The following is a 13,773-nucleotide window of genomic DNA, read 5'->3' as shown; positions in this document are numbered from 1 at the left end:
ACTAAATGGCACCTTTTTCTATCAATCTGAACATTTGCAAGGTTTTAGGTTTCCAGGCTCTAGCCTGATTTATTTACCCCGCCCTTCAGCTGTCGGACACTGGAAATGTTCCAGTGCCTCTCTTGCCCATCTACCCAGAGCCCGAGCCAAAGGTATCATCCCTGGTACAGCGAGGCGCAGGGCAAGCAGGACTGGACTAGCTGAGCTTCAGGGTCTGCCCAAGCCGGTCTGTGAAACCACTCACAAGTCTGCACTGCCCTCTGGTGGTCACAGAGCACTTTGCGCTTGGGAGACCCAGGAGCCGAGAGAGAAGAAACGTCAAGAGGGGCGATCACCATTTGGACGCTGAAATAATCGTTTTGTAATGTCACTATGTGGTGGTTAGCGTAAATTTAAAGCTCAAAAAATTATAAGGATGAAATTCTAGGTAATTTAGGTTTACCTAAAATTTTCCCCATTTTTCCCATTGAAGACTAAAAAAAAAAAAAAAACAAAAAAAAAACCTTAAACTACTCCACCCTGCCAGAATGATAGGAGTTTGCATTGCACGCAGTCAACCCAAGTTTGACCTCCCAGCATCCCATACGGTTCCCTAAGCCCACCAGGAATGATTCCTGAGTCCAGAGCCAGGAGCAATCCCTGAGCACAGTCGGAGGTGGCTCCCAAACCAAAAACCAGCCAAACAAATCAATGCCATGCACTGTAAAAAGGCCACTTTACTTTAGGGGCTGGAGAGACAGCACAGCTGGTAGGACACTTGCCTTGTCTGCATCCGACCCGGGATTCAATGCTTGGCATTCCATATAGTCCCCCAAGCACTGCCAGAAGCACCATAAGGAGTAACTCCTGGGTGCAAGTCAGGGGTAATCCCTGAGCATCACCAGGTGTGGACCCCCAAACCCTCCTAAAAAAACAAAAACCTAAAACTACCTTTCTCACATAATTTATTTATTCAAATATAATAACAATAATTATAATTTAAAAATTATTTGCTTTTTGGGTCACACCTGGCGATGCACAGGGGCTACTCCTGGCTTTGCACTCAGGAATTACCCCTGGTGGTGCTCAGGGGACCATATGGGATGCTGGGAATCGAACTCAGGTCACTGTGTGCAAGGCAAACGCCCTACCCGCTGTGCTATTGCTCCAGCCCCCCAAATATAATTATTAATAGCTTATCTTTTGCCATGAACTATGCAAAAGAAGATAGACATTGTCACTCTGCAAAACGTACAAAACAGGGGGGCTGGAGAGATAGCACAGCGGGTAGGGCGTTTGCCTTGCATGCGGCCGACCCGGGTTCAAATCCCAGCATCCTATATGGTCCCCTGAGCACGACCAGGGGTAATTCCTGAGTGCAGAGCCAGGAGTAACCCCTGTGCATCGCCAGGTGTGACCCAAAAAGCAAAAAAAAAAAAATACAAAACAGACAAATAAGTATCTTTATATTATAAGCACATTATTGTGAAATAATAAAAATAATAAATGAAATTGTTTATTGATAGAAGTATACCTATGATATGAGCACCTAACTGTCAAAAGGGAGAAGGCTAGTCAGGTATGGCTTGAAAGAAATGACTAAACTGAATCTTAAACAATGAGCGAATTAAGCGTATGGGTGGGGAAGTTGATAACAGAAAATCACATTTTCTTTTTGGGTGGGCGGCACACCCAGCAGTGCTCAGGGCCACTCCTGACTCTGTGCTCAGGAGTCACAGCTGGCCATGTATGGTGCTCAGGGCCCATATGCAGTACCAGGATGCAAACCAAGGTTGTGGCCATAGCCACATACTATGTAAGTGCGTAAAGTTTGTACTTTCTCTTCAGCCTCCCCCCCCTTTTTTTGAAGCGCTCGGCCCTGCAAAGCAAACAAAATTCTCTATCATTAGAATGATCTTTCTAGGCTCACAGCCTGAAAGTTCCTTTATAATGCAAATGGAAGAGAAGTATTATTTGAATCCATTATCAGTCACATGAGTTGGTCTCAGTCAAGCAGAGAACAGGAACGGACAGTGAACAATAATCTTGGCTGGGTGGGAGGTGGGGAAAAGAAATGTTTCCCAAATGTTAGTTATTTGAATAGCATACGGATTTCAACTACATCTGTATCACATTCGTATTATATTTATGTTTCTTGAAATCAACTTTTTCAATTAAAATTGTCTAACTTCCAAATTTTACATATATTCATTTAAATGGGAATATTCCTCTCAATGCCACTGTCATAGATTGTGTAAACACACAAAAAAGAAGGGAGGGAGAGGGCACCACACCTCGGGCACAGGGCAACGGTAGTCTCCAGCTGCTTCCCCCACCCCGGGGAGGTTGATGGCGATGATGAGGCAGGCGAAGGAAGGAACAGAGCCAGGCTGGTTGGTCTCAGTTGCAGTTTATTCCATTCCCATCTCCATTCTCCTCTGATTCTCCTCCTGCATCTTCCTCCCCCATGCTACTTCATTCTCCTTCTCCTCTGGATCTGGATCTCGATCTGGCTTCTCCAGATCTGGCACTGGAACTGGCCCCCAGCCCACTCTTTCAGCCTAGTTAAATCCCCAAGCATGAGGGGTTGGGCTTACACATAGGTGTGGTCACAATCAATAGGGGTAAAGTTCTTTCCCTCAGGGGATGCTTCTTCTAGGACAGATTCTCTTTCAGCAGGACACCCACCAAGAGCGGAATCCCATGGGTGTGTTTCTCCTCTCCTTGTCCAACTAACATATAAGTATTCATAATATTAATCATTTTGTATGGACATAGCAAGAGATGCATTAATCTTATAGAATTGCTCTCCTGGGGTCATCTCGATCTCAGACTATAGTGCTCAGACCAGATTAGTCTTTTCTATCCCTAGCAGGGTCCTAGTCTCGTCGCTGCTTTTGGATCATGACAGCATTTGTCCATGACCAAGCTCTTAATTTATAGTTAAGCATTAGGCACTTTGGCCAGGCCCATCTCGATGCCAGGGTAGTACATAACTCACCGCTTGCCCTGGGTTCATCCCGTCCCTCATTGGGATCCTGCCTTTGGGGGTGCTAGGAAGTAAGGGCAGCTGAGGCTTAAGTGGAGAAAGCAGATGCCCGGGAGTGAATAACATTCAAAGCCAATTAAATCCCATGTTACCAAAGCATATTAACAACTGTCTTTCATTGTCCATACAAAAAGGACATTGTTTTAAAGTAAACTATTCAGAAGACACGAGGAGAGGAGAAAGGCAATATTAACTTACAATACAAGTTCACTGTCCTAGCAAGGTCTGACCTTACAAATTAACAGAGTCTGATTAGGGGAAAAGCTGATTAACTGGTTGGGGAAGAGAGCATAGAGAAATGGTTACAGATAAACAAAGGAATGGGGGTGACTTAGGAGCACTTTGATGGGTGTGACTGATATACCTAAGCTCCTAGTGGCAAGGGGAGCAGGACATACCAATGTAGTCTAGAATTGTTTAGAGATTATTACCAGATAAGCCCAAACTCTATGGCAAGGGAGAAAGGACAAGCCAATGATATCCTACAATAGATGATAAAAAGTAATCTTACATGGGGTCCAGAGCAATACAACAGTGGGTAGGTCACTTGGCTTGCATGTAGCTGACCTGGGTTCTATCTGACCTGGACATCCCATATGTCCCCCCAGGAACTGCCAGGAGTTAATTCCTGAGTGCAGAGCCAGGAGTAATGCCTGAGCACCAGTAGGTGTGGCCCCCAAACCAAATCATCATCATCCTCCTCATCCTACGAAAGGATTACCTTTTAGTAAAAGTGCCATTGATTCTAATGAACTGCTGCAGCTAGGAGAAAATTTTAACCAAGAAAATTTTCTTGGTTAAGAGAGAGGTTAAGGTTTGTTCTTCAAGCCCATATTCTCCCTAGGACATAGACCTCGCTTTGTCTCTACGTTTCTTTGCTTGCCTATTTCCATCTGGAGAAGCCTATGTTCTCTCTCTCTCTCTCTCTCTCTCTTTTTGGGGGGGGTCACACCCGGCTGGCGATGCACAAAGGTCACTCCTGGCTCTGCGCTCAGGAATCACCCCTGGCAGTGCTCAGGGGACCATATGGGATGCTGGGAATCGAACCTGTGTCGGCCTCGCGCAAGGCAAATGCCCTACCCACTGTGCTATCACTCCAGCCCCCGCCTATGTTCTCTCTTGAATTCCACATTTCTCTCTTTCTCTCCCCCAATATTTTTCTAAATAAGTTTCAATTAAAAACTACCTTGCTCACAAAAAAGATTTTTAGAAAAGTGAAGTTAGTGTTGAAGAATGTTAGTAATAGGCCCACATGAGACTTTCTTTTACATGCAATCCACACTTGACAGAGATCTAGAAAAGAAATTACCATAGCCCCCAGCCCCAAATTTTCAAAATAAAAATAAAAACAAGGTTCTGGAGCAATAGTACAGCAGGTATGGTGCTTGATTTGCACGAGGCTGGCCTGGGTATGATCTCTGGCACACCATCTGGCCCCTGAGCTCACCAGTAATTTCTGAGCACAGATTCAAGAGTAACCCCTGAGCATGGCTGGATGTGGCCCCCCAGACCTAAAAAACAAAATAAAAAAAAATGAAAACAGAAAGTCTGAAGATAGGTATAGGATTAAGTAAATATGGTTCCCTGAGACCCACCAGGAGTGATCCTGATCACAGAGCCTGGAGGAAGTCCTGAGCACTGCCGGTGTAGCCCCCAAACAACCACAATAAAATATTAGGGTTACACCTGGCGGTGATTGGGGCTACTACCACCTACATGGTGCTCAGAATCATTCCTGATGGTGCCTGGGGGACCATGTGATGCTGGGGATAGAAACTAGGCCTCCTGCAAACAGAGCATAAAACTTGTTAAGCTATTTCTCCAGTCTTGGGAACTATTTTATATTGATGTGAATATTTGTTATTTTATACATGTTTGCTTACCATCAAAAGTTATACCTGTATAACTTAAAGTAATTCCATGTATCCAAATGAATCTGGTACATGTTCCATCTTTGAAAATAAAGATGTAAGTGTCAGAATAAATTAGACTTAAGACATGGTATCACAGTGGGCTTTTGATACCAGAAGTAAATGAAAGAAATGAACAGGAAGATCTTCAAAAAGTTGACTTTGGGGCTGGAATGATAGCAGAGCAGGTAGAGTGCTTGCCTTATACCCAGCAGACCCAGTTTCTATTCCAACATAGATGGTTCCCTGAGCCCCACTCTGAGCACAGAGCCAGGAGTAAGCCCTCCACATAGTCAAACCAAACCAAGAGACTGATCTTTAAGCATGGTGTTCAGGGAGTGACTCCTGGGAGTGTCTGGGGGTCATGCAGCCCTGGGTTTGAACCCCAACCTCTGGCATGCAGAGCATATGATCCAACCCTCTGAGCTCTCCCCAAGCCCTGTTACTTTTTATAAACACTGGACATCTGAATCTCTCACAGGTAGTTAAAGAAATTCAGGACCTCTTATTAAGAAAGATGAAAACACCATCAGTAGGAATTTGCTCTGAGGAAGTCCATGTAAAAGTTACTAGATCGGTGAACAAAGACAATGCTGGCAAGCCTTGCATACTTTGACCTCGTGTGATGCAGAGAGCAGACCTTTCTCTGTGAAGGCATCTCGGAAGTTAAAGGAAATGTTTAAAAGATTAAAATAAACTTTTAAAGATTTGAAATAAACTTCTCTTTGAAAGGGTATAAGTTGGGTCAGAGAGACGAGTACAGATGAGTAAAATGAGATGCATACCTTAATTGACTGCAGTTCCATTCCCAGCACTGCACTCGGCCGCCAAGCACCACCAGGAGTGATTACTGAACGCAGAGATAGGAGGAGACCCTGAGCACCATCTGGTGTAGCCCAAACCACTCACCAGCCCCCTCATAGAGAAGGGGTATATACCAGCCATGGAAAACATTTCAGAAGTCTCCATCACCCTCCCACCCAGCCTAGTTAGGTGCTGAGGCTCCGTGCCCATATTTTAATAGAGCACCAGTTCCTGACTGTAGCTGGTTATTCAATTGTGAATCAGACATGGCAACTTCTAAACGATCAATTGGTTTCCCTTTGTGCCTTACTCCTGTGCATTCCCAGAGACTGCTAATAACATGATGACGATGATGATGATGAGGGTCCAAGCCTGGCAGTACTTACATGGGGGACTATATATGGTACTGGGATTCAAACTAGGGCCATCCCATGCTAGAGGCAAGCACCTTACCCTCTGTACTATCTCTCTGGCACCAGTTATTCTTTTTTTCCTTTTTTTGCTTTTTGGGTCACACCTGGCAATGCACTCTGCACTCAGGAATTCCTCCTGGCGGTGCTCAGGGACCATATGGGATGCTGGGAATCGAACCTGGGTCGGCCACGTGCAAGGCAAACGCCCTACCCACTGTGCTATCGCTCCAGCCCCTATTTTTACTTTTAATCTGAGTGAAATATAATAGGAACCCTATCGATGGGTTCTCTATTGTATTAGAGAACACCTGACTACCTGCCTGCAGAAAAATGAGGGTTAACCTCATTAGTAATTCAGGCCAGTAGCACTGGCCAATTTTCTTTCCAGTATCGATGGTACAGAGTAAAAGTGTCAGGCTTCTGAAGTAATTTTTCTTAAGACTTACCTGTGCAAACTGTTGAATGGGAAGGGACGGTGTGAAACCAGGGTCCCGGCTCTGGTTCACTGAATCTGACAGTCTGACCAAGACACAGCTTTTTATGCATCCTCAGCAGCTAATGACTTACAGCTGTGGCATACCACCCTCTCAACGCACCCCCCCCCCATCACTTAGTGTGGCTTCCCAGATATTCAGTGCTTTCAGGGAGAAGGGGCCTCTCTAGTCCCCTGCTCCTTGTCCCCCAGGGCCCTCTGCCACCCAGGGTGTTGCTAACTCAGCAGATGGTTCCCTGGTGTGAGATCCTTTTTTCCCCCCTTTTTATCACCAGCGTTTCTAAGACCAGTCTTAGGTAGGTAAAGAACTAGGTCTGGGTGTACATGCATGGTCTTTTTAAAACTGTCACTGTCACTGTCATCCCGTTGCTCATCGATTTGCTCGAGTGGGCACCAGTAATGTCTCCATTGTGAGACTTGTTGTTACTGTTTATGGCATATCGAATATGCCACGGGTAGCTTACCAGGCTATGCCATGCGGGCAAGATACTCTCGGTAGCTTGCTGGGTTCTCCGAGAGGGGCGGAGGAATCGAACCCGGGTCAGCTGCATGCAAGGCAAACGCCCTACCCACTATGCTATCGCTCCAGCCCCAGGATCAAGATTTTTTTGTTTTGTTTTTGTTTCTAGGCCACACCTGGTGATGCACAGGGGTTACTCCTGGCTCTGTACTCAGGAATCACTCATGGCAGTGCTCAGGGAACCATATGTAATGCAGAGATCAAAATTATGTCAGCTGCATGCAAGGAAATTGCCTTACCCGTTGTGCTATCTCTCAGGCCCCAGGAATAAGATTTCTGAAGTAGAACTTCTTATATTACCATGCTCCAAGTTTAATTAATGCCACTTCCTATGTGATCTTGGACTAATCATTTTATCTCTTAGGACCACAGTTTCTTCAGTTATAAAATATGGGCAGTGGTACTTGACAATGTTTAGAGAAAACCTTAGATGAGATGTAAAATGTGTAATATGTTATAGATTCTAACTTCAATCCTCTTAACCCTAATATATCTATTATTTATTTATGTATTTTGGGGGGCCACACCCAGCAAAGATCACAAGTCCCTGGCTTCGAACTCAGGGATCACTCCTGACAGTGCTTGGGGGACATATGGGATGCCAGGGATTGAACCTGGGTCAGTCACATGTAAGGCAAACACCCTGCCGACTGTATTATCACTCTGGCCTCTATTTTGTTTTATTATTTATTTATTTGAGGTGTTTGGGCCACATGAGGTGATGTTCAGAACCTATTTCTGCTCCATGCTCTGGGATCACTTCTGGCAAAGCATGTTCTCTTCAGCCTTCTGGATTTCGACTTTTTTTTAATTTAATGAAAAAAATTGTGTGTGTGTGTGTGTGTGTGTGTGTGTGTGTGTTGAGCCATACTTAGCAGTGTTGTGCTGAGGGCTTACTCCTGGGTGGATGCTCAGGGTTGACTCATGGTGGTGCTCAGGGGATCATACGTGGTACTGGTGGTTGAAGAGAGGCTGACTGTTTACAAGAGATAGTACAAGATATTAAGCCTTGTACTACCTCTCTAGATATCTATTTGTTATTTTATTTTAATTAATTTGGGAGAGAGGTGTTTGGGCCACACCCGGCGGTGCTCAGGTTTATGCCGCCTCGACACTCAGGGATCACTCCTGGAAGGCTTAGGGGACCACATTTGTTATTGTAAAGGAATTTTATTCACCCATCTCATCTCTCTCTCTCTCTCTCTCTCTCTCTCTCTCTTTTGCTTTTCGGGTCACACCCAGCGATGCACAGGGGTTACTCCTGGCTCTACACTCAGGAATTACTCCTGTCAGTTCTGGGGAACTATATGGGATGCTGGGAATCGAACCCGGCTTGGCCACGTGCAAGGCAAATGCTCTACCTGCTGTGCTATCACTCCAGCCCCCTCATCTCTCTTTTAGTGGAATAAACTATTTCCCAGGGTCACCTCAAGGAAGGATATTGGGCAAATATCATGATAAGTTCTGGCGCCAAGTCATTTGTCATGTTGAGTTCTCGACCCAGGCACATATAACTGCTGCATTTGGAGATGTTCATTCCGGAACTAGTTTGTTTCTCATGAACATTGTCTTCATGAGATTCAGCTGCAGTCCGACCTTTCCACACTCACGGTCCAAGTAGGCCAGCATTCGTGCCACTTGGCTAATGTTTGGTGTTATTAGAACAATGTCATCAGTGAAGCGGAGGTGGTACACATTGCCGACCGTCTATCTTCACTCCCATTCCTTCCTATTCCAGTCATTGCATGATGTTCTCGAGGGTGGCACTGAAGAGTTTTGGTGAAATGTTATCACCCTGCCGAACCCCTCTCTTTACGTCAATGATCACTTACTTGTAGAATGGTGAGATACTGGTGATTAATCTGTAGTACAAATCGAGGAGGATCCTGATATACTGAATTTGAACACCTCGTTTGGCTAGGGCTTCGATGACTGCTTCAGTCTTAACAGAATCAAAGGCCTTCTTTAAATCAATGAAGGTTAGACAGAGTAGCATCTTGAACTCTCGAGAAACCTCATTGAGCTTGGTCACCGTGTGGATATGGTCGATCGTGCTGAATCCTTTCCAGAACCCGGCTTGCTTGAATGGTTGTCCTTCATCTAGTGTTCTGCCAATCCTATTCAGGATGACTCGAGAGGACAACTTGTAGATGACAGACAACAGGCAGATGGGGTGATAGTTGCCAATGGCATGGATGTCTCCCTTCTTGTAGAACAGAAGGTCCTGCTGGTTTTCCATTGGGACAGAACCTTGCATTCAGACAGGTAGCATGTGAAGAGCCTAGCCAGTGTATTGATGAGCACTGGTGGCAGATTCTTCAGGTGTTCGGGTCTGACCTTGTCTGGACCATGTGCTGTACACTTTTTTTTTTTTTTGCTTTTTGGGTCACACCTGGCAATGCACAGGGGTTACTCCTGGCTCTGCACTCAGGAATTACCCCTGGCCGTGCTCAGGGGACCATATGGGATGCTGGGATTTGAACCCGGGTCGGCCTCGTGCAAGGCAAACGCCCTACCCGCTGTGCTATATCTCCAGCCCCGCTGTACACTTTTTTACCAACGAAATGCCATGTCGGATTTTGGAAGGGAGAACACTGGGAACGACATATCCATCCTGTGGAATTTGGTATGTGGGCAGGTGGATGTGGCTGTTGAAGAGATCTGAGTAGAAGTCGTGGATAACCTTCTCCTTTGCCCTTCTGGAAGATGTGGTAGATCCATCAGGACATCACAGGGCAGTCATTTTGGTGTTGTAGTTGGCAAAGGACAGGCAGGTGTTGTGAATACTTTTCCTGGCTTTTGCCACATCAGCCAACACTGCTGTTCTTCTCTCTTTAATGTCTTCCTTTATCACTTCTCTGCACAGCTTTGTGAGCACAGACGTTAGCTTGTAATTGCCTGAGGCTCACGCCAAACCACGTGGGTGAATGAGCTCGAGAATTTTCGAAGACAGACATCTTTTTGTGGCTTTCTCACTCTCGGCATTCCTTGCACGGTCATGGAGGTGCTGAACCAGTCGATCGTATTCCTCGTCGATGTTGTCAGTGATGGTATCTTCCCATACTGCCGCAATAGTGCTAGAGAGCTCCCAGTTGGTGGTCATTCTCCCAAATGTTCCAAACATCCAATGGCAATAGAAATGAAGAGCAGAACTGATGGGAGGGAAATTAGGGACATTGGTGGAGGGTAATTAATTAAAAGAATTGAGTTTGGAAGAATACATGCTTTAAATCAATCATAAATCTTTGAAACTTTGTGATTCATGGTAATTCAATAAAAAAAGAAGAAAAAGAAGTCATGGTATATATACACAATGGAACATCATGCAGCTTTAAGAAGATAAAATCATTCAGTTTGCTGTGATGTGGATGGAACTGAAGTGTATCATCTTAAGCAAAATAAGCCAGAGGGCGAAGGACAAACACCTGATAAACTCACTCATTTGTGGAACAGAATGAGACACAATAAGGGAATAGCTAGTATTAAGCAATGGGATAAACCTTGATCTTGGATGACAAAACTGATTAATAAATAGTGGAGAGAAGGATGGGTGGGATGAAGATCAGAACAAAGATGATAGAAGGACTATGATGGATGGTCATAGTGGCAAGGGGGGATGCAGTAACTTCTTATATCAATACCATTTACTTAAATATTTAAAAAAATTAAATCACTGTAAGATACTCAGTCACAAAGCTGTTCATGATTGGGTGTCAGTCACATAATGTTCCAACACCCACCCCTATTTCCCCTCCTCCCCACTCCTACCCCCCACCCCGCTTCTATGGCAGGCACTTTTCTTCTTTCTCTCTCTCCTTTTAATACCATATACTTTATAACACTATTGTAACTATGTTACCTAAACTATAATAAAACAATGCGAAACAAACAGAAAAAACCCCACTAGCCTACTGGCTACACTCCAGTTGTGTTAGCTGCCCCAAATAATGCTCAGTAGGGATTCCCCTCCTCCCACTGCAGCCAGGATCCCATCCAGGCATCACATCTGGCTGTCAGGTTTCCTTAGTCTCCTTTAATATGAAACAGTCAAACCCCTTTGTCTTTGATGAGACTGACATTTGAAAAATATAATATCATAAAAAATAGAAACATTTTGGGACTGTCTAATGTTTCCTCGTAATGAAAGTCAGATTATGTGTTTCTGACTGAAAATCTCCACAAACGTTCTGGGTTCCCCTCAGGGGTTACTATCTAGAGAGATAGACAATGGCCATCTGCTCCTTATTTGTGCCAATTGTGACCACCCAGTCAACTTGTCTGATTTCTCGACAGTAAACTCATTAATTTCCCTGGCAACCAATATCCCATCTATAGAGGAGATGCTGTACAACAAGCAAAAATCCTACACCCCCAAGAAAATGTTTCTAGATATAGCATTAATTGATAATATGCCTGAGTCAAGAACCATTTTGTTATTTTAACCAAAAAATGGTGATTTCAGTCTCAGCATTCCCTCCACATTATCATTAAGCTTAGACATTTTGCTGTGATACCTGGCTGTGCACGGGGCTTATTCCTGTCTCCTCTCGGGGTTCAGAGGTGGTTACCCAGCTCTGGTAACCATATAGGTTACCCAGATCATATGGGTTGGTGGTCATCAAACCAGAGTTGCAGTGTGCAACGTCTGTACTATTCTCCCTGGCCCTGAAAATCCTGAAATTTTTTTCTTTGTCACTAGAAACATACTGTCTGTCTTTTCTTTTTCAGGAACAGATTCCTTTTCTCACCACAGAAGAGGGTTCTTCTAAGTGTGTATAATCCAAGGAACAGTTGATGTCTCTGAGAATTTTTCTTTTCTTTCCTCTTTTTGTTTTTGGGTCACATCCAGCAGTGATTAAGACTTACTCCTTGGTCTGCACTCAGGGATTACTTCTGGTGAGAACTGGGAGACTATATTAGATGCCCCCTGAGAATTTTTCAACAGATATTAGAAGTCAAAACTATTTTCAAAACAATACTGACATCACTTGTTTTCTCCACTCTGATACTCTCATAAGTGGAATTTAATTTTTTTAACAAGAGAAACTTTTATATACTACATGGCATTTGGTATAGGAATTTAAATGTGGGACTGAGGCTAGAGTACAGTGGGTAGGGTCTTTGCTTTGCATGGGTCTGACCTGGGTTCAATCCCGGCATCCTATATGGTCCTGTGAGCACCACCAGGAGTGATTCCTGAGTGCAGAGACAAGAATAACTCCTGAACATCATCAGGGTGCCTCCCCTACTCCCAAATAAAACATTTAATTTTCTTCTTTATTGAAGAATTTTATATTTCCCTGGTTTGTTTTCCTAAGTTAGTCATATTGCGGGGTGGATAACCCCTGATAATGCTGGGAGCTGTGTATTTGTTTCCCTCTCCCCTATTTCTGGCTCCCAGAACTGTCTATGGGACCATGTAGTATCAGGGGTCAAATCAGTGTTGGCTGCATGCCAGGCAAGTACCTTCACTCCTGCACTATCTATCCATCCCTTGCTCTGTTTCTGTTTAGGACCATACCCAGTCTTCTGGGGCTCTTAAGCTTCCCAAAGCACATAAATGGTGTACATGAGTGGTTCCACTCAAATATAGAAAAGCTTCTTTTTAAAGGCAATAATGACTTTTGCATATTTCTAATGCAGTCCTTTTCTAATTTGATTTTGTTTATTTTTATTTGGGGGCCACACCGAGTGGTGCTCAGAGCTTACTCCTGGCTCTGCACTCAGGGATGACTCCTTGGAGGCTCCAGAGGCCATATGTGATGTCCGGATCAAACCTGGGTTGGCTGCATGCAATGTAAATACACAACCAGCTATACTATTGTTCTGGCCCCAAATTTGATTTTTAAAAAAATATGGAATGTTTTGCAATTTTGCATGTCATCTTTATGCAGGGGCCATGCTAATCTTCTCTTTGCTATTCCAATTTTAGTTTATGTGTTGCCAAAGCAAGCACAAGATTTGTTTTATTTATTTATTTTTGGGTGGAGGGTGCTCAGGGCTTACCCCTGGCTCTGCACTCAGGGATCATTCCTGCCAGGGCTGAGGGACCTTATGTGGTCCCAGGGATCAATCTTGGCAGACCATGGGCTAGGCAAACACCCTACCTGCTGTACTACCTGTTGTACTGTTTCCTAATTTGAAAACAAAAAAGGTAACAAGAGGAGAATGGGGAAAAATAAGGTCATTTATGAGAAAAATTACAAGATGTTCTGCACTTTTTTGAGGGAAAAAGATCAACATTAAAATGGAAATGGCATGGGGCTGGAGTGATAGCACAGCGGGTAGGGCGTTTGCCTTGCACGCGGCCGACCCGAGTTCGAATCCCAGCATCCCATATGGTCCCCTGAGCACCGCCAGGGATAATTCCTGAGTGCATGAGCCAGGAATGACCCCTGTGCATTGCCGGGTGTGACCCAAAAAGCAAAAAAAAAAAAAATGGAAATGGCAGAGAATCAGACTTTTGCAACAAAGGAAAGGCACAGATGTTTCATAACTCAAAGATCTCCCAGATGAAATTCCTTTGCCTTTGGTTACTAGAACCATTGTTACAGAAAAATGAAGATAAGCTTCTTGTTACTATTATTTTTTTTTAAAGAAATATT

At 44.3% G+C, this 13,773-nt stretch overlaps 2 non-coding genes across 2 annotated transcripts; both read right to left on the bottom strand.

Moving 5' to 3' along the window:
- Nucleotides 1–6,911: 6,911 nt before the first annotated feature.
- Nucleotides 6,912–7,048, bottom strand: LOC129405340 (small nucleolar RNA SNORA72). Its single transcript, XR_008630506.1, has one exon. It is a non-coding gene; the product is annotated as a small nucleolar RNA SNORA72 (small nucleolar RNA).
- A 5,969-nt stretch (nucleotides 7,049–13,017) lies between these two features.
- On the bottom strand, nucleotides 13,018–13,124 carry LOC129405258 (U6 spliceosomal RNA). Its single transcript, XR_008630439.1, has one exon. It is a non-coding gene; the product is annotated as a U6 spliceosomal RNA (small nuclear RNA).
- Nucleotides 13,125–13,773: the final 649 nt, after the last annotated feature.

The sequence above is a fragment of the Sorex araneus genome, chromosome 5 (assembly GCF_027595985.1).
Source record: "Sorex araneus isolate mSorAra2 chromosome 5, mSorAra2.pri, whole genome shotgun sequence".
Lineage (NCBI taxonomy): Eukaryota > Metazoa > Chordata > Mammalia > Eulipotyphla > Soricidae > Sorex > Sorex araneus.
This window is presented reverse-complemented; position numbering and strand designations above follow the sequence as displayed.